This window comes from Schistocerca nitens, chromosome 6 (genome assembly GCF_023898315.1).
Source record: "Schistocerca nitens isolate TAMUIC-IGC-003100 chromosome 6, iqSchNite1.1, whole genome shotgun sequence".
In the NCBI taxonomy this organism is placed as follows: domain Eukaryota; kingdom Metazoa; phylum Arthropoda; class Insecta; order Orthoptera; family Acrididae; genus Schistocerca; species Schistocerca nitens.
This window is the reverse complement of record NC_064619.1, coordinates 242,496,255-242,522,386: the sequence shown is the minus strand read 5'-3', so window position 1 is coordinate 242,522,386 and position 26,132 is coordinate 242,496,255. Positions and strand designations below refer to the sequence as shown.

At 43.4% G+C, this 26,132-nt stretch overlaps 1 protein-coding gene across 4 annotated transcripts in view; it reads left to right on the top strand.

The window, feature by feature from the left end:
• The window catches only part of LOC126263648 (kinesin-like protein KIF14), a 305,750-nt gene that overhangs the window by 109,393 nt on the left and 170,225 nt on the right, over positions 1-26,132 (top strand). The window lies entirely within an intron of this gene.

Sequence of the window (26,132 nt, the reverse complement as noted above, 5' to 3'; positions counted from 1 at the left end):
TTCGTGGCCGTCGATTTGCTTCGGACAAAAAGGTGCGCGTGTGAGTACAATCACGGTTCCGTAGGCAACCACAAACATTTTTCCGTGGAGGCATTGCACGTCTTATCTCACAGTGAACTATAAATGTACTAACAATTACGGCGGTTACTTTTGAAATAATACACTGTTTACTTACTTCTTCCTACTTGCCTCGTTTTCATTTGACTGTTCGTTATGTATTGCAGTCTGTGTGCCCAGGGTTCGGTAGGGGGGGGGGGGGAGGCAGGAGGGAGGGACGAATCACAGATTGTTACTGTCTCTCTCACTCCTAAATATAACTAGTCGTCACAACCCACTTTTAACGTGACACAAATGCCTTCGCTTTTGATAATAATAAAATACTTAAAATGTTTTAAAAGGTGTAGCACATCGTATTAGAACAATGTTTAAGAAATTGTAGTTCATATAAATAGAGTATTTGAAAGGCGTTCGCCTGGAAATTGTACATTTCATGTAGTTGATTAAGGAACTACAGCAACAATTGACACTCCAAATTTTGACATCATAATTTGCATAACAGAAAATCGAAATATGCACTGTTGTCTATCATTTGTATTTCACTTAGCTCGACGACGGTGAATACGATTCTGTAGACTGATTATGTCAGCATTTATGTGAGGCAATTTTTTTGTCTATCACTCGTTTTCCGCCCACATTCCGAAAGTCAGTCTTTTAGTTTTAGGTGGAGACTCTTTTCCCCTTTGTTGATTTCTTCAACTATATGTTGTCTGCCGGTTCTACTTGTGTACTCACGGACCGTATCGGGCATATTGTTGACATCAGATACGGCAAACCTATGAATGAGCTACTTTTGTTGGCGGGAAAGTTTTCTGCAAGCCCATCCGCGCGGGCAGGCCTTTAGGAATGCAAGTTACCCTGTGGTAAACATAGCGTAATGAAACTTGTCCATGTTTTGATACGCACCTAACTTTCCTGGTGTTGCAGTCTTATTCTGAAAGTGCCTCATCCTGTTCAGTTCATGATTGCACACAGCTGCAGCATTTATTAGACGGCGATTAAAGAAGTTGGACGGTTGGAAGTTCAAGAAATATTTGCGTTCATAGGCGTCCGCAAGTGGGGGTGCTGGGATCTGGAGTACGAAGTTTTTTTTTATATGTTGTTTGGATAACCCTAATTTCTCGGGGATATAATAAGTTTTTAATCTCATCTATAAATTAAGTTCTTATGGCATTACGTGTCTCGAAACTGTGTAAAAAAGACACACTGGACTCGCATTCGAGAGGATGACGGTTCAATCCCGCGTCCGGCCATCCTCATTTAGGTTTTCCGTGAGTTTCCTAAATCGCTCCAGGCAAATGCCGGGATGGTTCCATTGAAAGGGCACGGCCGACTTCCTTCCCCACCCTGCCCTAATCCGATGAGTCCGATGACCTCTCTGTTTGGTCTCTTCCCCCAAACAACCCAAAAATGACAATTGCAGAACCTACTTGCTCCTCGGAACAATTTCTGAGGACTCCATGTGTTTGCATATGTCTGTGAGCTTGTTAAGCCGCTCTTAGTTTTTTTTATTTTTTTGTTTCGGTAAACTATAGGTAATGGAGTGAATGCACAGAAATAAACGGACCTTTGGTTGAAGACTTGATTTTCCTTCATTCAAAATCTGGCGATTTCCACCAGTCACCTCAGCCCCTGTGGTTCGACAAATGACCTCTTCCTCTTATTGTTTATTTCTTCCCCTTCTCCAAGTAAGTTACTCTGTGCGTCCATAAAAATACTGAAATTTCTTGTATGACCCGTTAGTTTGACCATTCATTGTTACACATCCGTTTTTAGATCCCCGTGAAGTTATCAGATTTCTGTCATGATTATATCTGAAATTTTTTCTCACAGAAAATTATGAAACTGAGCTTTTTCTTTCTTTCCTTTTTTATGTGACATCGTATCAATCATCCTTGACCGTCCAGTTTCAGTACATTGCCACAGAGCACAAGGAAAGAATTTTGGCCAATGGCAGATTTCTTGTCTTTTGGGCCCGTAAACCACTGATTCCTTAAAGAACCAAACTCCCGTGTGCAAAACAGTATCGAACGTCTGATTGAAAATGAGCTTAATATTTGATGCTTAGCATATTATCGAGGGAAAAAATTTAGAAAAGCTTTAAATTCTGCATGATGTTTGTTGGAACCCGCTAAGTTCACTCATCATCAAACACTAGATGAATATAGTCTGGGTAATTTGTCCTCAATTTTAAGTTAAAGGGAGTTTTTCACGCACCTCAGTATCTCCTGAATTGCATGTCACACAATGATAGAATTTTTCAGGTGCATTCAGTGACATATTTATATAGATCCTGTCTGAAAAGTGTCTTGCGAATAAATAGTAAAGAAGCAATAAATTAAAATGTCGTGTGTGATGTTGTTTATATTACTTTTTCGTATGATGACTTTCACCTGATCATACGTTATGCCGCCCCCTTGTCCCCACCAGTTTTACAACTGACGAGGAGCGCAGCGCATTAAGGTCGGAACACACACGTCCGGGCCGTGTCAGCGCCGAGCGTCGGACGAGTGGCGGCCGTGCTCCGGTCCGTTCCTGCAGGGGCCACACATGACCGGGGCACGTCCGTGTCTTTGTTGTTCCTTGTAGTGACTCGGACGCGGTGATCTGTGTTTCTGTTTGTGAAAGCTGTAAAACATGTTCACTAATTTTCGTAATAGCGAATTAGGACTTATAGCACTTGCTTTAGACGAAGAGGAAAAAGAACGAAGGCAAACAAGAAGAAGAAAATTATGGATCCACAGTGCCTGGGAAACAAGACCAGTACAGGGAGAGTTTCGAACATTATTTTCTCATCTCATAGATGACGAGACTAAGTTTTATGAATATTTTAGGATGACGCAATACACCTTCTGTGAACTTTTAAAGAAACTAGAACCAAGACTGAGAAAAACCGACACTTTCTGTAGAGTATCAGTTTCACCCAAAGAACGACTGGCTGTTTTTTTTTTTTTTTAAGGTAGGTTAAAGAAAAGTACACAGAACAGAAATAAATAAGTAGTTTTAAGGAGAGCATTTTTATTTTATTACTTTAACAATTTAAACATAAATACATAAGTTAGTAAATAATGCAGTTAAATTTCTACTACCCTAAGAAAAACAAATAAGGACTATTCAGTGAATTACTTTCTGAAGCTAATGAGGATGCAGGGGAACTTGGAGGATGATGTCTTTGTTTATTTATATACGAATTGTGGGAATCCCTTTGCAAGTCCAAAAGCTGCTGTGTAGGTTCTGTTGACTCGTTTTCCACAGGTGAAGGATATGATGTTGAAACAGATTTTGCTGAGGAATTGGAGGATGATGGAGTGAACTGATGGACTGATACGTCATTCATGAGTTGCTTCAGTTCAAAGTCTTGTACAATTGAAAAAAATCCTACTTTGAGTCGGGCAAGAAGAATATCCGAAAATGCATTCGGTACATTGCAACAGAAATTTCGGATATTTAGAAGAATCCTCCAGGGACATCCTAATAACCTTACAATGATTGTGACGGCTGCGTGTGTACTTTACAACTTTATTCGAAAAATGGAAGGTTATAGGGTGCCCGAACAGAGGATGGATCAAAAGGAAACTGCTGAGGGATCCGCAAGATCATCAAATCTTTGAAACCTACCTCGAATTCGAGGGAGATTAACAAACAGATGCTGCATTTGCTGAACGAGAACAACTCAAAAAATTCCAGAATTCTCCACAAGGGACTATGGAGTAGCAAGAACATGTCGCCTTGGCGATATAACGATGACATAAACCAAACATCTGTTTGTAAAATAAAAAGTAAATAAATATCTTTCGGGTATTAAAACTTGTATAGTTTTTATCTTACCTTTGGCATGTTGATCTGTTGCAATTGTCTTCCAAACTCTGTCTTTGTATTCGATATTCCTGTAGTTTTCACTTCTCTGATCGCAAAGAACAGGAAACTTACGAACTTCTTCTATTCGTCGTTCCACATCCATGTTTTGTTCACAGAACAGTCTTGCGCAGTTGCACAGCTCACGAGACAACTCTACCGTCAGGCCGTGTCCGTCACGTGAAAAATTAAACACGACGAATCCCGCCCGGCCCGGCCCCGGCCCGTTGACGTTCCCCGTGCACGGCCCGGTCAAGTGGGGGCCGCTACATTTGTTTTAATGGTGTATTTCGTGGTCCGGGTGACGGCCGATACTCGGACATGTCTCGGCATGGACACGGTCCGGACATGTGTGTCCCGACCTTTACACAATCACCACGATTTGCGTCGTTCAGGACTTTCACTGTGCTGCTTGTGAACTGGGAGAAAGACGGCGGAATATTTGGCTAAGGCCCTAGACTAGAGAGTGCAACTCGCGTGCCGCATGCGGCAAAGGAAGTGAGCGTCTATAACGTGAACGCTAAAGAAAATAATAGTCCGTAACATTCCGTGTATGTAAAGTTAGGATGAACTGGATATTTTCAATTTGGAAGTACCGCCACACGATTCTCTCATCGGTCCATCTTCTTTCTTTCCTTCTTTCGTTAGTATTTTCAAGCATATTAAGTGCGGCCCGAAAACACTCGTCATCTTTCAGTGTGGCACGCGTGTATCCATGTCTTCTGCTGCTGTTTATGGCCCACAGTGTGGAGCGATTCAGTAATTCTCGCTTTTTCCAGTCGGGGACAATTGTCAGAAATTTCATTTTGACCACACTGCTCTTTCTGGGTTAAAAATGAATACTGCTGTATGTGTGTTCTCGTAGTGTTCTATACACTAATTTAATTTTTTAAATATGGTCCAGTATCTGGAACTAGTGGATGCTACATTAAATTTATTTTTGAAGGTTTTCTAGGATGGCTTACAATAGCCATTCCAGTACGAAGGTGAATTTTGTTTACGTTAACGAATGACTCACTGCTTTTTACAACGTTGAACTGTTTGTTTTTTAAGGATCTGCCCTTTCGAACTCACCACTATCATCCATTCATTTGATAGCACTTCGTAGTGTGCTGTAACTTGATGATTTAACTCACTTTCAAATAACTTGTTATTCCGAACATAAGTTTCTTTCGAAACACCTGCATTTTGTTCTTTAAAATTATTAACAGAATTGATATCAGTACAGTGACTGCTTGCATGAAGTGAATCAGCGTTTCTTTTCAATGATCAAGCTCTATTAATTACTCATGAACCCTGGGGACCATTTCATAGGCAAAACCACAAACATCTACTGCGATTTTCTAATATTTGGATTTCTTCCGTCTTCATTTGCCTGACATTTAAGACGGCGAGAACAGCATTCGGGAACCAGTGGCGTTAGTTGACCGTTATCTGGGGAATGTTGGCATAATTTCGTTTAAAGGGCTTGAACAGTGTTGTTGAGGGAACGTTAAATTCGGAGGTCTATAGAATTGGGCACGAACTCTGCTTACAAGGACAGGGAAGGAAATCGGCTGCAGCCTTTTTGAAAGAACCACAACATGTGTCTGTAATGTTCAATAGGTAAACCTAAAGCAAGACGACCGGACGGAGATGTAAACGCCATTCCTTCCAGATAAATCGTTCGGTGACTCAACTGCTGTGCATCCTTGCTCAGCCTTTGATGGGACTTGTGAAGCCTTAAGTTGATAGCTTATTTCCAAAGACACGCGAGCACTCCTAAACGACGCCAGAGGCAGAAATGATAGTTTGCCTGTGGTGCGATTTAACAAGAAAGCCATAAATAACAGGCATGGTCTTTGCTATCCTCACTTTCCGTTGTGAAGGGTTCGAGTAGTAGCACTAATTGCCGGTTTTGTATAGTTCAAAACAAGATTTGTATGAGGCCTCTAACGGTCCACAAAAATAATTTTTTGTTCTGTACATTAATGAATAGCTTCACCATGTTCAAACAACGTTTTGATTTGCTTCGTTGAAACAGGATGCTATTTATACTACTAATGCGTCATATAGTCCCGAAGTGGGATCGTTGTCGATAGGAGATTTGTGTCAAGGATACGAGTGTTGTAGCGAGTGCTGGCTGTTCTCGAACGAATGGAGTTGGAGCAGGAAGAGAGAAAGTTAAGTGTAGCGACGGGGACAAGGGGTTTTACTTACATCGACAAAGATTTATTGATATTGTTGTCAATACGTTGCACGATATGGATTGGTAATTGTGAGGTTCTTTTACGATTTAACAGTCCTCTGAAAATGACTGTAGTCAAGTTACGTTATTTGTGACAGCGCTGAAACTCGTGTGTCTGTTCCTTGGTGTTAACTTTTTGAAAATGTGAGTTTTAAACACTATTTTTCTTGATTAAACGTGCTACTGCAGATCGTAAATTTGCGACAGCTTACGACCGGGACTGCGAGACCTAAGTTAATGCAGTTACCTCGCAAATTCTACATCTACATCTACATCTATACTCCGCGAGCCACCTTACGGTGTGTGGCGGAGGGTACTTATTGTACCACTATCTGATCCCCCCTTCCCTGTTCCATTCACGAATTGTGCGTGGGAAGAACGACCGCTTGTAAGTCTCCGTATTTGCTCTAATTTCTCGGATCTTTTCGTTGTGATCATTACGCGAGATATATGTGGGCGGTAGTAATATGTTGCCCATCTCTTCCCGGAATGTGCTCTCTCGTAATTTCGATAATAAACCTCTCCGTATTGCGTAACGCCTTTCTTGAAGTGTCCGCCACTGGAGCTTGTTCAGCATCTCCGTAACGCTCTCGCGCTGACTAAATGTCCCCATGACGAATCGCGCTGCTTTTCGCTGGATCATGTCTATCTCTTCTATTAATCCAACCTGGTAAGGGTCCCATACTGATGAGCAATACTCAAGAATCGGACGAACAAGCGTTTTGTAAGCTACTTCTTTCGTCGATGAGTCACATTTTCTTAGAATTCTTCCTATGAATCTCAACCTGGCGCCTGCTTTTCCCACTATTTGTTTTATGTGATCATTCCACTTCAGATCGCTCCGGATAGTAACTCCTAAGTATTTTACGGTCGTTACCGCTTCCAATGATTTACCACCTATGGCATAATCGTACTGGAATGGATTTCTGCCCCTATGTATGCGCATTATATTACATTTATCTACGTTTAGGGAAAGCTGCCAGCTGTCGCACCATTCATTAATCCTCTGCAGGTCTTCCTGGAGTACGTACGAGTCTTCTGATGTTGCTACTTTCTTGTAGACAACCGTGTCATCTGCAAATAGCCTCACGGAGCTACCGATGTAGTCAACTAAGTCATTTATGTATATTGTAAACAATAAAGGTCCTATCACGCTTCCTTGCGGTACTCCCGAAATTACCTCTACATCTGCAGATTTTGAACCGTTAAGAATGACATGTTGTGTTCTTTCTTCTAGGAAATCCTGAATCCAATCACAAACCTGGTCCGATATTCCGTAAGCTCGTATTTTTTTCACTAAACGTAAGTGCGGAACCGTATCAAATGCCTTCCTGAAGTCCAGGAATACAGCATCAATCTGCTCGCCAGTGTCTACGGCACTGTGAATTTCTTGGACAAATAGGGCGAGCTGAGTTTCACATGATCTCTGTTTGCGGAATCCATGTTGGTTATGACGAAGGAGATTTGTATTATCTAAGAACGTCATAATACGAGAACATAAAACATGTTCCATTATTCTACAACATGACGTAAGCGAAATAGGCCTATAATTATTCGCATCTGATTTATGACCCTTCTTGAAAATGGGAACGACCTGCGCTTTCTTCCAGTCGCTAGGTACTTTACGTTCTTCCAGAGATCTACGATAAATTGCTGATAGATAGGGGGCAAGTTCTTTAGCATAATCACTGTAGAATCTTACGGGTATCTCGTCTGGTCCGGATGCTTTTCCGCAACTAAGTGATAGCAGTTGTTTTTCAATTCCGATATCGTTTATTTCAATATTTTCCATTTTGGCGTCCGTGCGACGGCTGAAGTCAGGGACCGTGTTACGATTTTCCGCAGTGAAACAGTTTCGGAACACTGAATTCAGTATTTCTGCCTTTCTTCGGTCGTCCTCTGTTTCGGTGCCATCGTGGTCAACGAGTGACTGAATAGGGGATTTAGATCCGCTTACCGATTTTACATATGACCAAAACTTTTTAGGGTTCTTGTTTAGATTGTTTGCCAATGTTTTATGTTCGAATTCGTTGAATGCTTCTCTCATTGCTCTCTTTACGCTCTTTTTCGCTTCGTTCAGCTTTTCCTTATCAGCTGTGATTCGACTACTCTTAAACCTATGATGAAGCTTTCTTTGTTTCCGTAGTACCTTTCGTACATGATTGTTATACCACGGTGGATCTTTCCCCTCGCTTTGGACCTTAGTCGGTACGAACTTATCTAAGGCGTACTGGACGATGTTTCTGAATTTTTTTCCATTTTTGTTCCACATCCTCTTCCTCAGAAATGAACGTTTGATGGTGGTCACTCAGATATTCTGCGATTTGTGCCCTATCACTCTTGTTAAGCAAATATATTTTCCTTCCTTTCTTGGCATTTCTTATTACACTTGTAGTCGTTGATGCAACCACTGACTTATGATCACTGATACCCTCTTCTACATTCACGGAGTCGAAAAGTTGCGGTCTATTTGTTGCTATGAGGTCTAAAACGTTAGCTTCACGAGTTGGTTCTCTAACTATCTGCTCGAAGTAATTCTCGGACAAGGCAGTCAGGATAATGTCACAAGAGTCTCTGTCCCTGGCTCCAGTTCTGATTGTGTGACTATCCCATTCTATACCTGGTAGATTGAAGTCTCCCCCTATTACAATAGTATGATCACGAAACTTCTTCACGACGTTCTGCAGGTTCTCTCTGAGGCGCTCAACTACTACGGTTGCTGATGCAGGTGGTCTATAGAAGCATCCGACTATCATATCTGACCCACCTTTGATACTTAACTTAACCCAGATTATTTCACATTCGCATTCGCTAATAACTTCACTGGATATTATTGAATTCTTTACTGCTATAAATACTCCTCCACCATTGGCGTTTATCCTATCCTTGCGGTATATATTCCATTCTGTGTCTAGGATTTCGTTACTGTTCACTTCCGGTTTTAACCAACTTTCCGTTCCTAATACTATATGCGCACTATTTCCTTCAATAAGCGATACTAATTCAGGAACCTTGCCCTGGATACTCCTGCAGTTTACCAATAATACGTTAACTTTTCCTGTTTTTGGTCTCTGAGGACGGACGTTCTTTATCAACGATGCTGATGTTCTCTCTGGTAAGCCGTCAGGTATTTTATCGTTTCGCCCAAGGGGGGGGTCCCTCTAACCTAAAAAACCCCCGTGTGCACGCCACACGTACTCTGCTACCCTAGTAGCTGCTTCCGGTGTGTAGTGCACGCCTGACCTGTCTAGGGGGGCCCTACAGTTCTCCACCCAATAACGGAGGTCGATGAATTTGCAACCATTATAGTCGCAGAGTCGTCTGAGCCTTTGGTTTAGACCCTCCACACAGCTCCAAACCAGAGGACCGCGATCGACTCTGGGCACTATGCTGCAGATATTAAGCTCAGCTTGCACTCCGCGTGCGATGCTGGTTGTCTTCACCAAATCAGCCAGCCGCCGGAAGGAACCAAGGATGGCCTCAGAACCCAAGCGGCAGGCGTCATTCGTTCCGACATGTGCTACTATCTGCAGCCGGTCACACCCAGTGCGTTCAATAGCTGCCGGAAGGGCCTCCTCCACATTACGGACGAGACCCCCCGGCAAGCACACCGAGTGCACACTGGCATTCTTCCCCGACCTACCCGCTATTTTCCTGAGGGGCTCCATAACCCGCCTAACGTTGGAGCTCCCTATAACTAATAGGCCCGCCCTCTGTGACTGTCGGGACCTTGCCGGAGAATCGGCCACTGTGAAACGTCCCCTTTTGAACAATTTTACGAGACTGTGCTTAACCTGACACACAATATTTTTTAGCGCAACGCAATCTGACTTTCACAAAATCCCTACAAAAGAATGGCCCTGACTAACATTAAACTATACCTTTCACAAATCACTTACCTCACAAAAATTTTCGCTGCTCAAGCTACTGCAATACAGCGAGCGCCACTACTGCCAGCTAAATAAAAGATTCAAACTATGGAAGGCACTAACTACTGATAGGGATAGTTAGCAAATGAAAGATATTAATAGAGAACAAAGAATGTATTTACCTTGATATCATCATATATATAGCAGTTCATGACAAATTACAAAACTCCGCCATCTCTCTCCCCACATCCACCACTGCTGGCGGCTCACCTCCAACTGCCCAACGCTACGCGCTGTTCACAGCCAGCTGCCTAACACTACAATGGCGAGTATTACAACATTGCAAAGCAGCCACAGACTGCACACAGCACAGCCAGTGATTTTCATACAGAGGTGGCGTTACTAATAAAAAAACCTAAACAGCCTACTTAAAACTGGCCCAACAGGCGAGGCATCCTGTGGTGGCTCGGAAACGATGTCATCACCACTAGGAAGCACCCCGTACCTGTTGGAAAGGGGTAGGGCAGCTGCCACGCGGCCAGATCCCACCTTCGCCTTTCGGCCAGGCACGCGCGAGCCCACCACTGTCCGCCATTCACCCTGGAGTGATGGCTGACCGGTAAGATGCTCACTGCCGGAAGACGCAGCGACATCAGGGGTTCCATGTGATTCCAAGGCCACCGAAGTAGGCATAGGTCTCACCACAGTTGCCCCAACGCCACTACGAGCCGACGCCTGCGCCTCGAGCTCGATGAGCCTAACAGACAAAGCCTCCACCTGCCCCCGAAGAGTGGCCAATTCTCCTTGCGTCCGCTCACAACAACCACAGTCCCTACACATGACTATGTTTACCCTACTCTATACGGTGACAAATTCCCAAGATAATCTTCTGATGAGCTACTCTGATAATCAAGAAACACTCACTGAAATACGAGACGCGAAAACTACGCTAGGTTTTCCCAGAAAAACTATTTAAAAGCTAAGCGCAGCAAATAAGTACAAAATAAATTTCTCTCCTAACGATCAAGAACTGTTAGTTTCTATGCAGAGCAGATAAACACAAATAGAATCCCTTCCTTAGTGGAAGGTCGTAAACAAAATGCAAAATAAACGCTTTATACAAACAGTACTCGCTGCTGCTGGTGCTCTCGCTCTGGCTGTCACAAGACAACTGCTGATTCAAGTGACTAGTGGCTAAGCTAGTTGAGCTTCCCTGACGTTCTGTCGCTTTCATGCTTTATTTTATTATTTATGTATTTTTTTTTTGCTCTGAACTTTTTAAATAATTATCTGTTTATTAATGTCCAGAGTACACGTGAAATCAGGTACATAATTTCATCACGTACTAAATTCAAAATATGACGGCTCAATCTGTTTAGTAATTCAGACTGAACGCTTAAATGCAATGACTCGCTAAAAGGTTCACCTAATACTGGACTACCTGATGAACATTTTCTTGCGACATTGTCTGTTCAAAATAAAGTGCTCTGTACCACCCCCCCCCCCCCCCCTCGTATGTGTTAGAGATAATTAGTTCTTCTCCACATTCATAGAAGATCTAATCTATAATGCTGCTTCATATTCTGAGGCTATCTATCACCTTCACATGGCCCTTTCGGCGTTTTTTATGCGGAACTGGGTGGCTGTTATCGTGGTGGTGAAAGCTAGTGATAAGCGTCCTCACATTCACTGTCTCCCATCATATATTTGTGTTTAGTAAGTGGACTGCAGCAGGTGTCCACAGAAAACTGGTTCAGAATTATCCCTGGATCTGAGAAGTCGATGGGTACAGTGTGGAGCGGCCAAGAGGTGGGGGGGCTGTATCCGCGTCCGTGGTGGTTCGTCACACGTGCCTCTTGGGTCGTCGTAACTGGCGAGGACCTCAGGGAGCTCATCATTCGTTTGCTGTGTATTGACTTCGTGAATCCGAGCTTCCTAAGCTAGGGACTGGTGAGCACTGCCAGTCCTCTGTAACCGTAAATCTCTGCATGCTTCAGCGACCACCGTGCGGTGCGGCGGTAGAACGTTGTATCACAGGGAACGGAAGTCTTGGCTTAACTGGCAGGATTGCGAGGATGGTAAACACCCCTATATATATAAATCTCAAGGTGTGCTACGCGCTTATAAGATGCATGGGTGTCTCCCATCGGTTCGGCTGGTCTATTGGACAGTACTAACATCCAAACCCGAAGGAGATTTCGTATGTCTAATCCACCAGAGACGTCTGTGAATATGTTGACAGCGGTAGCAGTAACGGATCACACCCTGTCTTTTTTTGTTAAACGCGACGAAGGGTCATGTGAAAAGTTGTCACCTTTCTACAGACCTAAAGCCGTCCGCAGCTCGTGGTCTCGCGGTTTCGTTCTCGCTTCCCGAGCACGGGGTCCCGGGTTCGATTCCCGGCGGGGTCAGGGATTTTCCCCTGCCTCGAGATGACTGGGTGTTTGTGTTGTCCTCATCATTTCATCATCATCCAGGAAAGTGGCGAAACTGGGCTGAGCAAAGGTTGGGAAACTGTAAGGGCGCTGATAACCACGCAGTTGAGCGCCCCACACACCATACATCATCATCAGACCTAAAGCTGTAGAGGGACTTCAGAATAACTTAAATCTATAAAGAGGCTGAGGAATGGTACACTCGCGATAGAGACACTGATTACTCTAAAGGAGTCGTAACGTGCTGGTACATCATGGATTTAGAAACCAAAGAACCCCAACAGGAATGGGAAAGCGAAACGTCCACTGTAGGTCAGAATTTAACGAAGAGGGTTGATAGTGAGTTTAAGAAATCACACCTTTTATCCTGACATTCAGTTTAGCAAAGTGGCTTGCAGGCTGTTTGTACTATAAAATTAAGCCCTCTGTACCTAATCCAACGAATTGCTTAAGTGTCAACACTTGTCATACTACCATGATTTGCAACGGAAGGCTACAAATGGACTGTGTGGCTCCATTGCCCATGAATCCGATATTCAATGTACTGCCCTAACCCATGCTGTAAGTTGCCACCAGACGCATCCATTTCGGAACAAAGTGTATCCTGTCATTTCAGAAGAGAACAACATGCAGGAGTTGAAGCACACAACTCATCTCATACCGTGACGCAAAGAAGGTGTTAAACGCCTCTGAGCCACCCACATTCATGCAGTTGTTTGTCTCAGCACTGAAGCATCATGTACAGAAAACTAGTGCTGGCACCCAGTCGTTCTCAGTGGAGCATAGCACGTCTACCTGCAAATGTCAGTGTAACTGCAAACCTGCACAAGAAGTCGAACAGCATAGCTTTAATACATTCTGCACAATGATGGCAGCAGAATCTGTCAGTTCCACACAACAGACAAAAGGGAACCGAAAACATATTTTTGTTAATGCGGCCGCACCCCACCGTCCCCAGAATCCAAGCTGGGAATGAAAACCAACAGGCCAAAACAGTCAGGTGCCAAAACAGTCAGGTTCGAAACCATCAGACCATGCGACCTCAGTCGTGTCTAATGGATCAGATGTTGACCATATCATCCACGATACGGACGACGACGTCTGCCTGGTGGAACCACCGAACCCCACCCACCCCCACCCCCCGCCAAGTAACCTCTCCCCCTCCTCCAACCTCTCCAGTTACTCCACGACGGAGGAACGACAAGAGGAAAGACAGAGGAAAAAATCGTTAAGATGTATTCCGTACTTCTTGGATGTGTTTAGGACACATGTCGAGGGACTACGTCTATTAGCACAGGGTAGATCAACATGTATATGTATTCAAGAGACAATTTTCAGACGTCCATGAGCTATGTGGGTACATTCTTCACAAGAAGAACGATCTTAGTGGAGAGGCAGATAAAGGAGGAATGGATGTTTTCGTAAACAAGCCAACCACTCTCGCATCCCGCCTTCATAACCAGCCTAAAAGCAGTTGCTGTATTGGTGCCTGTGCGTTATGGCTTGAAAGTCTGTTCACTCTACCTGCGACCTGCATTAAGTACTTGAGGAAGAAGTTCTCAGTGAATTCCTTACTCAGCTCCCCCAGTCCCTCCTCCTTTGCGATGATTTTAACGCACACTGTGTGCTTTCCGGCTCTGCAACTACAGGCTCCTGTAGTAGAGCAACTGAGAGCCTTCCTATGTCCTCGCGTGCATTTTTGTTGAAAATGGGACAGAGCTCGCACTTCGGCACTGCAACAGTGTAGTTCACTGCTGTCCGATCCTCGAATGCACCGCTTAATGGTAAGTGATCGATGACTTGCACTCAAGTGATATTTTCCCGATTTGCATTCACCTGCCAGACAGAGAGTGGTGGTGCCGGAAAGAAAGCCACCAAGATGGGCGCGTAGCAAACCAGAAATGGCTTTGCAGCCAACTTGTTGTGTTTGACACTCTTACAGCATCCAGGAATGGTTAGGTCGTGTTACCAGAATAATCCACCACGATGCTGAAGCATCCATTCCGCAGTCTCAGGCCAGCTGAGAAGGTAGCCTGTGCTTTGGTGAAGAGATGAATGTGACTCTGCGTAGGTTGAAGTGCCGGCCAGCTACAGAGATCTTGGTAGCCTTTCGGTTAGCCAGGACTAAATGTTGCTGAATTATCAGATGAAACAAAGAGAAATCGTGAGAAGAGTTTCTGGCCGCCATAACCAATTCCGCAGAAAGTACAGTCGTATGGGAGACAATCACTATGATTTGAGGGAGAGGAGGGAGGTACCCAGCGGCTGCTGTAACGGTGGGCGCAAATATCGCAATTGGTCCGGAAACATTGCCTAGGCTAGGGCGGCCTGTTTTACAACACGTACCGCCACTGCCAATTATGATTCGGCTTTCGAAAACTACAGAGTGGCAGCTCAGAGGGGCATTTGGGATTTTAGCTCTGCCATTGATCAAAAATACAACTACTCCTTCTGTATATGGAAGCTGGATTTTGCATTATCGTGCTGCTCGTGATCACAATGGCGCCTCACAAGACGGAGCCAAAAGCTCTTCTTCCCCCTTTTTAAGCTCATTAGGGCGTCAGGACATATTGCTGACTCGTAGCGCGAGACAATTTTAATTCCACGTCTAAATCTGGGAAGGACCGCATATACCCAAGTAGTTACGTGGTGTTGCCTTCTCTAGCTGTGTGGAAAAGACCATGGAGAGATGATCAACCGTCGTCTTATCTAGATCTTACAATCCAGGCAGCTTCTTAGTAGGTTTCATGGTAAGTTCAGAAGATACCGCTCCATCTTCGATAACCTTGCGCTCGTTGAAGCTGCTAAACAGCAGGCTTGGCTTTCCTCCGCCATCATCGCTTAATGGGTGTATTTTTTGACATCGAGGTCGTCTACGATACTACTTGGAGGCATATTGTCCTCGAGCAACCCCATGAATGGTGATTTGAGCATTTCTGGCGCGCGCGCGCAATTTTCGGCCTTTCATCATGTTTTTCTTTGCAATTAACGTTTTAATAATTTTGCAGACTTGATGCATACTCGTCTCGTAGTTTGGTACAGGCGCTAAAAATCTTGCTATCGTGCGCGCACACCGACGTGTCATCATCGGTAAATACGTCGTACGAGTGGGTAGCCATGCCTGCTACGGCACTGTGGCGTAGGGATTACATTGTGTGCCACCGACTGCAGACATGTAGCTGCAAACAAACTTAAACTAATTAGGCAACGTGGTAATTAAAACTTTGAATATCGTTGTAAGTGCGAAAATGGGTGGTTAGGCCACATCGACTGAAATGAACTTTTGTCATAGATAAGGTATGTGACAGTGCACAAGTGATTCGGATTACAGAACTGTACATTATCTTTCAGAGTCTGATATCATGCAAAGTTCACTGTGACACAGTCAGCTTCTAAACGTCGTCGCGTGCCATCAAGGAGAGCTATATGTTATCTGATCCGTCTTTCTCCTTAAATCTTTATGCAAGTCCTCAAACCATCAGTAGTGGAGCAGTGATTGCTGAGCACCATGACGAATGAATTGCTGTTTGCCACATCCAGGACGTTGATACCCATTGTTGTTAGAGGAAGACTTACATATCATGTTCGGTATGTATGGTCAGGCAGTGTTGTGGGGATATATGGATTTCGAAGTCGCCTGAACGGGAGTAATTTCTTTGGGCCTTAAAATCTCAGTTGTGTGGCTGTTACTGCTCTATTGTCGCGACTGTATAGTAGTAGAAACCGTATGTTGCATCCGTTGGTGCTGTAAGCTATAAGACTTGGCGTTCACCCCGCCCTGTCCCTCCCGTATGTAGGTTGTCAGACTCCGATCACCACGGTGCTGTAGGTTCAAATGCATATATGGTAAACTATCTTCAACAAGATGAAGGGAGAGTTCATCGGAAAGCATTACTTGTCCCCGTCCACTCCCCACCCTAGACTTAGTTCACACATCAATTCCGACGCTTAACATTTTTGGACAATGGGAGATGCCGGGAGTGATACTCATGGTGTCGAGCCGTCGGCACACATTGATTGACATCTGTTGCAGTGCTTAACGTCGATCCAACATATACTCGCACGTCCCTGCGGACAACTATCATATTCCGTGGTTCCTCACCATCATTGTCACAGGAACATGCCGTTTACGAAGAAGAGGAAATATTCATGTGAATATTTTGTTTTATTCACGCACATCATGCAAATCAGCTGTTACATTCCGCCTTCCTGGATTTCCGAGAAGCTTTCAACACTGTATCACATCGTCGACTGCCTACCGTGATGCGAGCGCACAGAGTATCTTCGTGGATTCATAAGATACGTGACTGAATCGATGAATATTTTACTAATAGAACCCAGTACGTTATACTGGACGGCGACTGTGCAACAGAAACTGGAGTAACGTCGGTTGCGCACCAAGGAGTCGTAGTAGGGCATATTATGTTCTCAGTATATATAAACGATTTATCAGACATTATCAGCAGCACTGTAAGATTGATTGCTGATGTAGCTTTTGTTTACATGACGATAATAAGGAAATGCTGAGTGACTTGTACAAAATTACCGCTTAAGAAAATGAATTGCAGCCGTATCAAATTTGGATGAAGGCAAGTAATGCTCTGTAACGATGAGAAAGAACGCGATAGGATAGGATTATAGATTAGTAATACTGAGAGGCGGTATGAAATAAGACGATCGCGCAAAATCTTTATAAGAGAAGGCGATTGGAAGACTTGAATTTGTTGCAAGGACTCTGGAAAAGTATAGTCCATCTACAGAGGAAATATCATACAAACAGCTAGCACGAGCAATTCTGTAATGTTGCTCCAACATTCGGAGTCCATGTTAAGTGGGCATGACGTAACAGATTGGAATAGCCGGTGCGAAAGTACAACCTAAATGCTCGATAACGTAAATGGGAATACTTTGAAAGACTACACGTAGTTCACGCGAAAACCGTCGTGTGTAATCCAAGGAATAAGTATTCGAAGAAGACTAAAACAGTTCTGCTGTCACCATCGTATACACTGATGAGCCAGAACATTATGGCCACCCGGCCTGCTGTCGATAGAAACCGGTCCAGGCTTTAGCAGCGTCACCTGGCGAGGAGTGATTGTTGGATATACGCATGTTGCATATAGTATCAATGAGCGTTCTGTCCGTGTGTAGAATAGGGAAGGCGCGCAATTTATCTGAGTCCGACCGAGGACAGTTTGTGACCCGGAGACTCGGCGCGAGCATTTCGGAAACTGCACAACTTGTCGGATGAGTGCTATGGTGTCTTTAACTCGTGGCGAAACCAGGATGAAACCACTTCCAGACGTCGTGGGGTTGGGCGGCTACCCCTCATTACAGGCTTCGGACGTCATAGGCTGGGCAGGCTGCAGGACAGGCGGCGAACTTTGACGGAACTAACATCAGACTTTAATGCTGGGCAGAGTAAAAGTGTGTCTGAAAACGCAGTGCGTAGGATACTCCTAATTATGGGCCTCCCCGGCCGACGACCCGTGGATGTGCCTAAACACCACACCATCGGCAACTACGACTGTAATGGGCACGTGACCATTGGCACTGGACTTTGGCGCAGTGGCGGAGCGTTGCATGGCCCGATGAATCCAGATATCTTCATCATGCCGATGGGAGGACGCGAATACGTCGGCTTTTAGGAGAACAACTGACACCTGCACTGCGGGTCGGAGACAAGCTGGCGGCGGCTCCGTTATGCTGTGGGGCACATTTACGTGGGCATCCATGGGGTCCAGTCACTCGTGCAAGATACCATGACGGCCAAGGAGTATTGTCGACTGGTTGCAGACCACGTACACCCCTTTATGACGATCATGGTTCCCAACGACAGTGGCATTTTCCGACAAGATAATGCGCCATGTCACAGTCACAGGAGTGTGATGGAGTGGTTTGAGGAACACAGTGGCAAGTTCCAGTTGATGTGATGGCGCCCTAATTCGCCAGATCTGAAACCGATAAAACACATCTGGGATGTGATTGAACGTGGCGTCAGAGCTCATCGTCCCCTTCCCGGAATTTACAGGAATTAGGTGACTTGTGTGTGCAGTTGTGGTGCCAACTGCCTCCAGCGACCTACCATGGCCTCATTGTTTCCGTGCCACGACACGTCGCCGCTGCTATCCGTGTCAGAGGTAGGCATATCGGCTATTAGGTAGCTGGTCATAATGTTTGGGCTGATCAGTGAATATAGGGAGCATGAGGATAAGATGAGAGAAGTTAGGGCGCAGAGGCATATAGACAATAATTTTCCCCTCGCTCTTAACGGGAATGGGGTAGAGCAGATGATTGATAATATTGTTGCGGAGTTGCAGACAAATCCTTCGTTTGACGGTCCTTCACGTAAGAGTTTGGCATGACGACGACCATTTTGGTTACATAAGAAAGAACGTCGCTCTTACCAGGTACATAGCAGTCAACATAGTTTTTATTCATTTATTCTGTGTGTTGCAGTTTCACAATTTTTACTGGGTTTTAACTGATTTATTTCTTCGCGGCCTTGTATCACCTAATTTTGAAGGAATTTCGGCGATGTATTGGGTTTCTCGAGCGTGTGACGTTTATATCTCTTATGTTGACATCCAACACTCTCGGATGCTTTGATTTACACCAAAGCTGGTATATTGTGCTGTAGAGTGACTCAGGCCACTTGCTAATTCACTGTGCGTGTCTGATAACAACCCGCCACACCGTATAGCTAAGTGATGTTAGTTTTAATTTTCGGGACGGTGCTCGATACGACCCAAAATGATCTTCATATACTTTGGAGAGAGGCACTAGTCTGAATCGGTGCCACTTTATAGCACGCTTTTTTCTTCCAACATCTCGGTTTTTCAGATGAGAGGCATATACATTTCCGAAATAAGGTTTTACCGGTTTTTAATAGTATAACGACATTGTCAATATTTAGCTAAAAAATGAAAATTATGATACCACGGCAGTATGTAGAACAACTCCCCCTGAAGTGGAATATTTCCTATACAATATTTGCAGACTTATTTGCGATAATAGTAATTAGACGTCCTGTTTCCTCGACTATCATCATCAGTTGAATGCAAATAAACAAATATGTATTTAAATTATTCATAACATTGCAACTATCCCGCCAAAAATCATGGTTCTGACATCGCCAAGGTAACCAAGAAATGTTGTAAATAGTTGCGCCTTTCGCGTATTCAGCCTTAAATGCTCTTGGTGCTGTATTGACCTCGATCTCATTAGTTATGGCGTTTACCTTCTGTTTAAGTTATGTTGACTGTGATTATACCCTAAGACAAAGACATCTGGATGAAAGCGGATTGTGCTCCTTCAGTATGAGTCCAATAGTACTCGCTAAGTCAGTCAATGACTTAGGGGGAAAAGTCTCAGTAAAACTCTGGGTAAGCTAGAAAGATATCACAAAAGCCTTTAATTCAGCTCGTACACTTTAATTGTGGTATTGTGTTCTTGTCTGGTTACGTCATCCTCACTAGACAGATAGGAGGCTGGTTGAATTTATAACTTTTATAGACTCATGTGATAAGTCGGCTTAATGCGCATGTTTGGATTTTAACGGCTGTTCCGAAAAAGATAAAGGCAAATGTTGTTGGGGTGGGGCAACTCATGAAGGATACTGTGTAAAATGTATGGTAGAGCCCGTTAGAAAAAAAAAATATATGATTAGAGAGACAAAGAAAACTACAGCAGACTAAATAGCTTTACTTGGTCTCCGTGTAAGCTACAGAGAGAGCCTCCCTCCTGTAGTGTAGAGCTCATAACGCTGTCTCATACTAATTGGTTACTGGTGTCTACTGGGTCTGATTTGCTGCCAGATAGTGCGTGTGAACTGGATGCTTTGGTTTACTAGCGTGATGCGCGTAGATCTGAGATCCAAACGAAAATGTTTGTACACTACCGGAATATTCGTGATACGTCTCAAAATTAGCTTCATTTGGTGTGGCACAGGCGAACAGCGAAATTCTGCATGACCCGCTGAAATGTCGGAACATCGATGCTGTCAATGACCTCCTGAATGGCTGTTTTCAGCTCAACAGTGATTTTGGGGTTGTTGTACACCTTGTCTTTAGTATAGCCCCACAAAAAGGAGTCGCATGTTTTCATGTACAGCGAATATGGTGGCCAATCGAGGCCCATGCTAGTGGCCTCTGGGTACTCCACAGCCAGAATGCGGTCTCCAAAGTGCTGCTCCAGAGCATCAAACACTCTCCTGCTTCGATGATTCTAGTTCTGTCTTGAATGAACCACATCTAGTCGAAATCAGAGTCACTCTTGATAATGGGGAATGAAATCATCTCCCAAAACCTTCATGTACCGTTCGGTATTCACCTTGCCATCAAGGAATATCGCACAGATTATTCCATAACTGGGCATTGCACACCATACAGTCACCCGTTGAGAGTGAAGAGACTTCCCGATCGCGAAATGCGGATTGTCCGTCCCCCAAATGCGCCTGCTTTGCTTATTGACTAATCCATCCAAATGAAAGTGGGCTTCTTCGCTAAACCAACCGTATTTACACTAAGGTCCTGTTAGTTAATTCTGTGGACAATAGTGTTGACGAAACACAGCCGCTGTTCCATTGCCCTGAGGCTTAATGACTGATGAGTTTGAATTTTGTATGGGAAGAGATACAGGCCTTCAACAACAATTTGTCGTAGTGTCTCCCGGGTGATAACCACCTGTTGTGCAGCTCGTCTGTTCTATTTTCTGGGGCTGGTTTGAAGCAGAGCATGTGTCTTCTCGATGTTTTCACCATTTTTGTGCGACCGACATTGCCAACACTGTCATCAGGAACACTACCCGTTCTCTCAAACTTGTGAATCAAATTCTTGATTACCAAGAGAAGTGGCCCAATTGTTAGCACACGGACTCTTCATTCGAGCGGACGACGTTTCAAACCTGATTTAGATTTTCCGTGATTTCCCCAAACCTCTTCAGGCAAATGCAGGGATGGTTCTTTTGAAAGGGCACGGCCGACTTCCTTTCCCATCCTTCCCTAATCTGATGACCTCGTTGTTTGATCCCCTCCCCCAATTCAACCAGCCAAATTCTTGATTGTTAGTACACTTGGACCGGTTGTCTTCAGCTTGAACTCGGCCGCAAATTTCCTTTGAGCCGCAGTTGGGCCGTTCTTGTTCGCATATTAGCCCTTCACAAGCGCTATATCCTAAGGCAGTACCGTAACATTTTCACGTGCAATGACCGACGACGACAAGGCGCGTGCTCATGCGCATACCAATTCCCATCATGCCCCGCGGCCAACCGTGCAATTTGAACGCCCTATCGCAAACAGTTCAGAAGTTACGACGATTTTATTTCATGTAGTTCAATAATTGTCACCCTGTATCTGTAATGTAATGTTCTAAGTTACTTATTACGTTTTGTGAGTAATGATATTTCGGTGATAATGACAATGACAGAGACATTCATATCCCGCTGCTTCACTTTTGTACACTAAAAATCATTATTTAACGAAGGATGATGATAATATCCTTCGTTAAAATAATCATTGTTGGCGTATAAAAGTGGAGCAGTGGCATATGAATGTCTCTGTCATTGGAATTGTTCATCGAGTTAAAAGCTCAAAAATTTTCGTTCTCTGTGTACAATAAAATTTGTGTGTCAATCAAAACTAAGTTAAGCTGTTATAAGACGGTGGTTCAACCAAAGGTAACATACGAAAGTGAAACTCTTTTCAAAGCTACACTGGAAAACAGAATCAACAAAATCCTAAAAGTGGAGAGAAGAATAGATAGGACATGTATAAATAAGAAATATCAAAAAGGACAATGGCTGATTAGGACAATGGCTGATTGAGCCAAATGAGTGCTGTACAGCGAACTGGAGTACAGATACTATACGGGAAAAATATCTTTTTTTCGCAATATGAGTACACCAGAAACGAGACTACCAAAAAGAAATTATAGAAAAGCTTTGGAACATGAAGCAAGAAGTAGGATGAATAAAGGAAATCAGGAAGGATATGATAGAACTAGTTTCAACTCTGGGCGATTCGCAAAACTGAACATTTAAAGACACTGAGAAACATAAATATCAGATTTAAACCAAAACTAGACAAGTGACAAACAATAAAAAGGGTATGAGAAACGAGAAAAAAGATCAGAACGAATGAAAAGATACTGGACAATTTGGAAAGGAAACCTGAAAATGATGAGCCGGAAAGGATTGACTGAAGTGGTCCGATGACGTCGTAAAGGCAGAAATAATAATATTAATAATAATAATCTTGTGTCCGTCTTTGTAGACTTAAGAAAATTAGTATTTCCATATGTCGTGAGATCTGGTTAAACTTCTTCAATGAATTCGGCGTCGATCAGAGAATGTTATACATTGATAGTGTCACCCTGACAGGTTCCTAGAATATGTATCGCACGTCTCTCTGATCGAAACAGGAGTCCGACTATGTGATTACTGTTTCTGTTGCTTTGCAGTTGCGTTCTCGAAAAGATTATTTAAACCTGGCGAACAGAACTAACAAAAGACGCCTACCATCACGAATGGGAACCAAATGCAAAGGGATAGCAGTAAATTGACAGCGTGGCGATATCGTCGGCAAAAGCTGGACAAACGATACAAAAACCACTAAGAACGCAATTAGCCTGCAAAAGGAAATCATCGAAAAAGTTACCTTACAGAAACACGCAAGCTGTAGACATCTACCAAACATAAACATAATTCAACACTTAGCATAAAAAAATATGCAATCGAAACCGAGTTCCTAGCTGGCGAGAAGGCTTCTCGGAGAGCTGCTGGAGAAGGAGCACAAAGTCATGACAGGCATACTAGGATCACAAGAACAGCCTTCATTTAAAAAATCCACTGAGAAATGTACCGTAAAGTATAAAAAGATTGGCACCATGCAGTGGTCTTGTAGAAATGGACAGAATTAGGAGACTAAAGAGATACTTGACTTTTTAGACACAAAACCCCCAAACCTCAACGTTATGATTTCCAGGTACCAAAGACAACATGCAAACAGTCGAATCAAGCCCGAAGACGGTTTCAGCAGTGACATTTTTGGGTAGAAGCTGGTGACAAACTGAATGAAATGAGACGAACACAATAAACTGTCGCGGTGTCCACTAGACAGAGAAGGGCAAATAAAACCTATTCAACGCGAGAGAAATAAGAAACGAAGGAATTTTGGGCACAGAAGAAAATGAAACTAACAGCCACATGCAATAAAACTTAACGAGGTCCAAGGAGCTCCCAGCGACTAACAACAATAATTTAATAATAATCAGAATATAATTGTTCGAAACGTGAGCTTGGTAAATTGAGTGATAGCTGATGCTTAAAGAAGGAAGTCTGTGTGGTATGCGCATACTTAAGAGAAAGCTCGATGTTGTTTCACTAAATCGATCAGTTTCGGAATGGCAGTTAAAAGCGGTTTACCTTGCGGCGATACTGCCCAGTGACTAAGCGGTTGGGAGGACAGTTTTTAACAGGGACACGTTACCGGCGTTGGGTGTCTTGAAAAACTCTTGGATACATCTTTTAGTGCTAGTGGCCGTTATGGGGCTAAATTTGAATAACATAAAAACAAATCTCGATGTTAGTAGCGAGAAATCCATGGTCAAGAATCATTTTAGATGTTTACAGTTAATTCCTGTTTATTTTCTACATGAGAGAATCGGAGCACACAACTTCCATTGCGTATAAATGCAAGGATAGCAGTGTTTATAACTAGACGAAACCATCTATCACAGTGCTACCTTCATAAATAGTTTAAATATTCTCTTTATTCTGGTTTAGACTCCAGTTATTTTTTTTTATTTTTTTTTTTTTTTACCGTCATTCGTGTAATTAATAGTAGCATGTCTCTTAAGGTTGCAATTTGGGTACTGTTGCCAGTTTTGAGATTTCTACCTTTAAACATGAATTAACAAGTGTTGGCGGAATGGCACTCCCTCCAGAACCTACTACCATCGAACCAAAGCTTCTCTGTGATGTTTTAGATTGCATAAACCTCTATTTTTGAAATGTAAAGGCGTGAAAATTCTCATGTGCTTGAGGTAGAAATTAAACAAGCTGTTCTTGATTTGTGAAATTACGCCTTGACAACACAGCACAGTGCGTTAATAGTTATCCTTCAGCGTCCTCAGCTTGCCGCGTCCCCTTCCATCGCTTCCTTGAAATATGACATCAGCAGTGGACTTTTTTCTCCTGCTCGTTTTGCATATCTTCTTTTGGCAGGTTGCCTTATGTACTGCTGTTGAGACGGCTTGTCAGCGCAGTCTTGCCTTGGCATGGCATACAAACTGAATGAGAATTTGAAGCTTGATTTTAAAGGTATGAAGCAGACGCTCTTTTTAATGCTGTTGTCTGTTTTGTTTTGGTCCAAATGCTATATCATTGGGGTTAATGCAGCTATATTCTCTTTCAGGCTGTCACGGAACTGAAGGTTTGAAATGCGCAAGATGCATATGATTCTTTGGACCACCTAAGGAACCATAAAGCTGTCACAATCATACAAGCTCATCACTTAACAGATACGATTCTTGATATGAGGAAATGCATGCAATAGGCACGAAAAGACATGTATTACTGCTTGTGGGATCACAGACGACATAGGATTACATTTTTCATACCTCCACGAGTGGCGCACACTTTAAAGACTTGGAATTTACATGAGCCTCGTTATAAAATCGTACCAGAGGTGGCGCGACACGGGAGCAATATATTTGGAAGAACTGGAATTCAAGTCCCCTTCCTGTCGTAGAGGTTTGGCTTTTCCTAAGCCAAGGCAAATTTCGGGACGGTTCTCTGAAAAGAGCACGGACGAGTTACAGCCCTATTCTTCCCCAATCCGAGCGTTTGATCCCTCTCGTCGATGGTACACGGGTGGGACACTGACAAATTTTAGAAAATCAAACGAAGATCAGTTTTGAAAACTTAAATAATTTTATTATTTTTAAAAAATATTCCCTCAAAACACAAGTACATTTCCTGAGGCATTTCAGAAACTGGGTTTTTATAATGTTCCTCAGCTTCATTTGATGACGAGTCCTAGCATTTTATCTTTAGCTTTTGGAAACAAAATGAAACGCAAGATATGTCAGGGCTGTATGGTGGAGGGTCCATGGTTCTGACCTTTAGGTCATCCAGATACTTACTCATTTGTTAGTTTCTCGGCATGCGACGATGTGTGGTCATGGTATCTAATTATTTTTCATTTTAGGCGTTTTGCATGAAGCTTTTCAAAAACTGGTGGTAAACAGACAGTTGTATACCTGTCGGCACAAACGGTACGTCCATCTACTCGTATTAATGCTATAGTAGCATTATGCCTCGTTTTGGGGAGGAGGGGGGGGGGGGGGGGGGAGAGAGACCAGCAGCCATCTGCTTACCAGCAATGCAAATTCGTTGGGCTTCTGTTGGCTTAGGTTCTGTTCGAAAGTTTCAGTGACTTCCCTTTTCAGAATCATAACAATAAATCCAGAAATAATCACAGGAAGGATATCCGAAACCAAATTTGTTGTAATATTTTCATAATGCGGGGCCACAGTAATAATATATTTCTTTAAAGTCAGTACCGCCATTAGACTGTTGTTAATTTACAGTGTTACATTTACGCTTACACAATCATGATTTCGGCTTCAAAGTGCCGTTATCGAGTGTTGTAAGTGTTATAAATTGCCTAAGATGGCATACACTATTAGA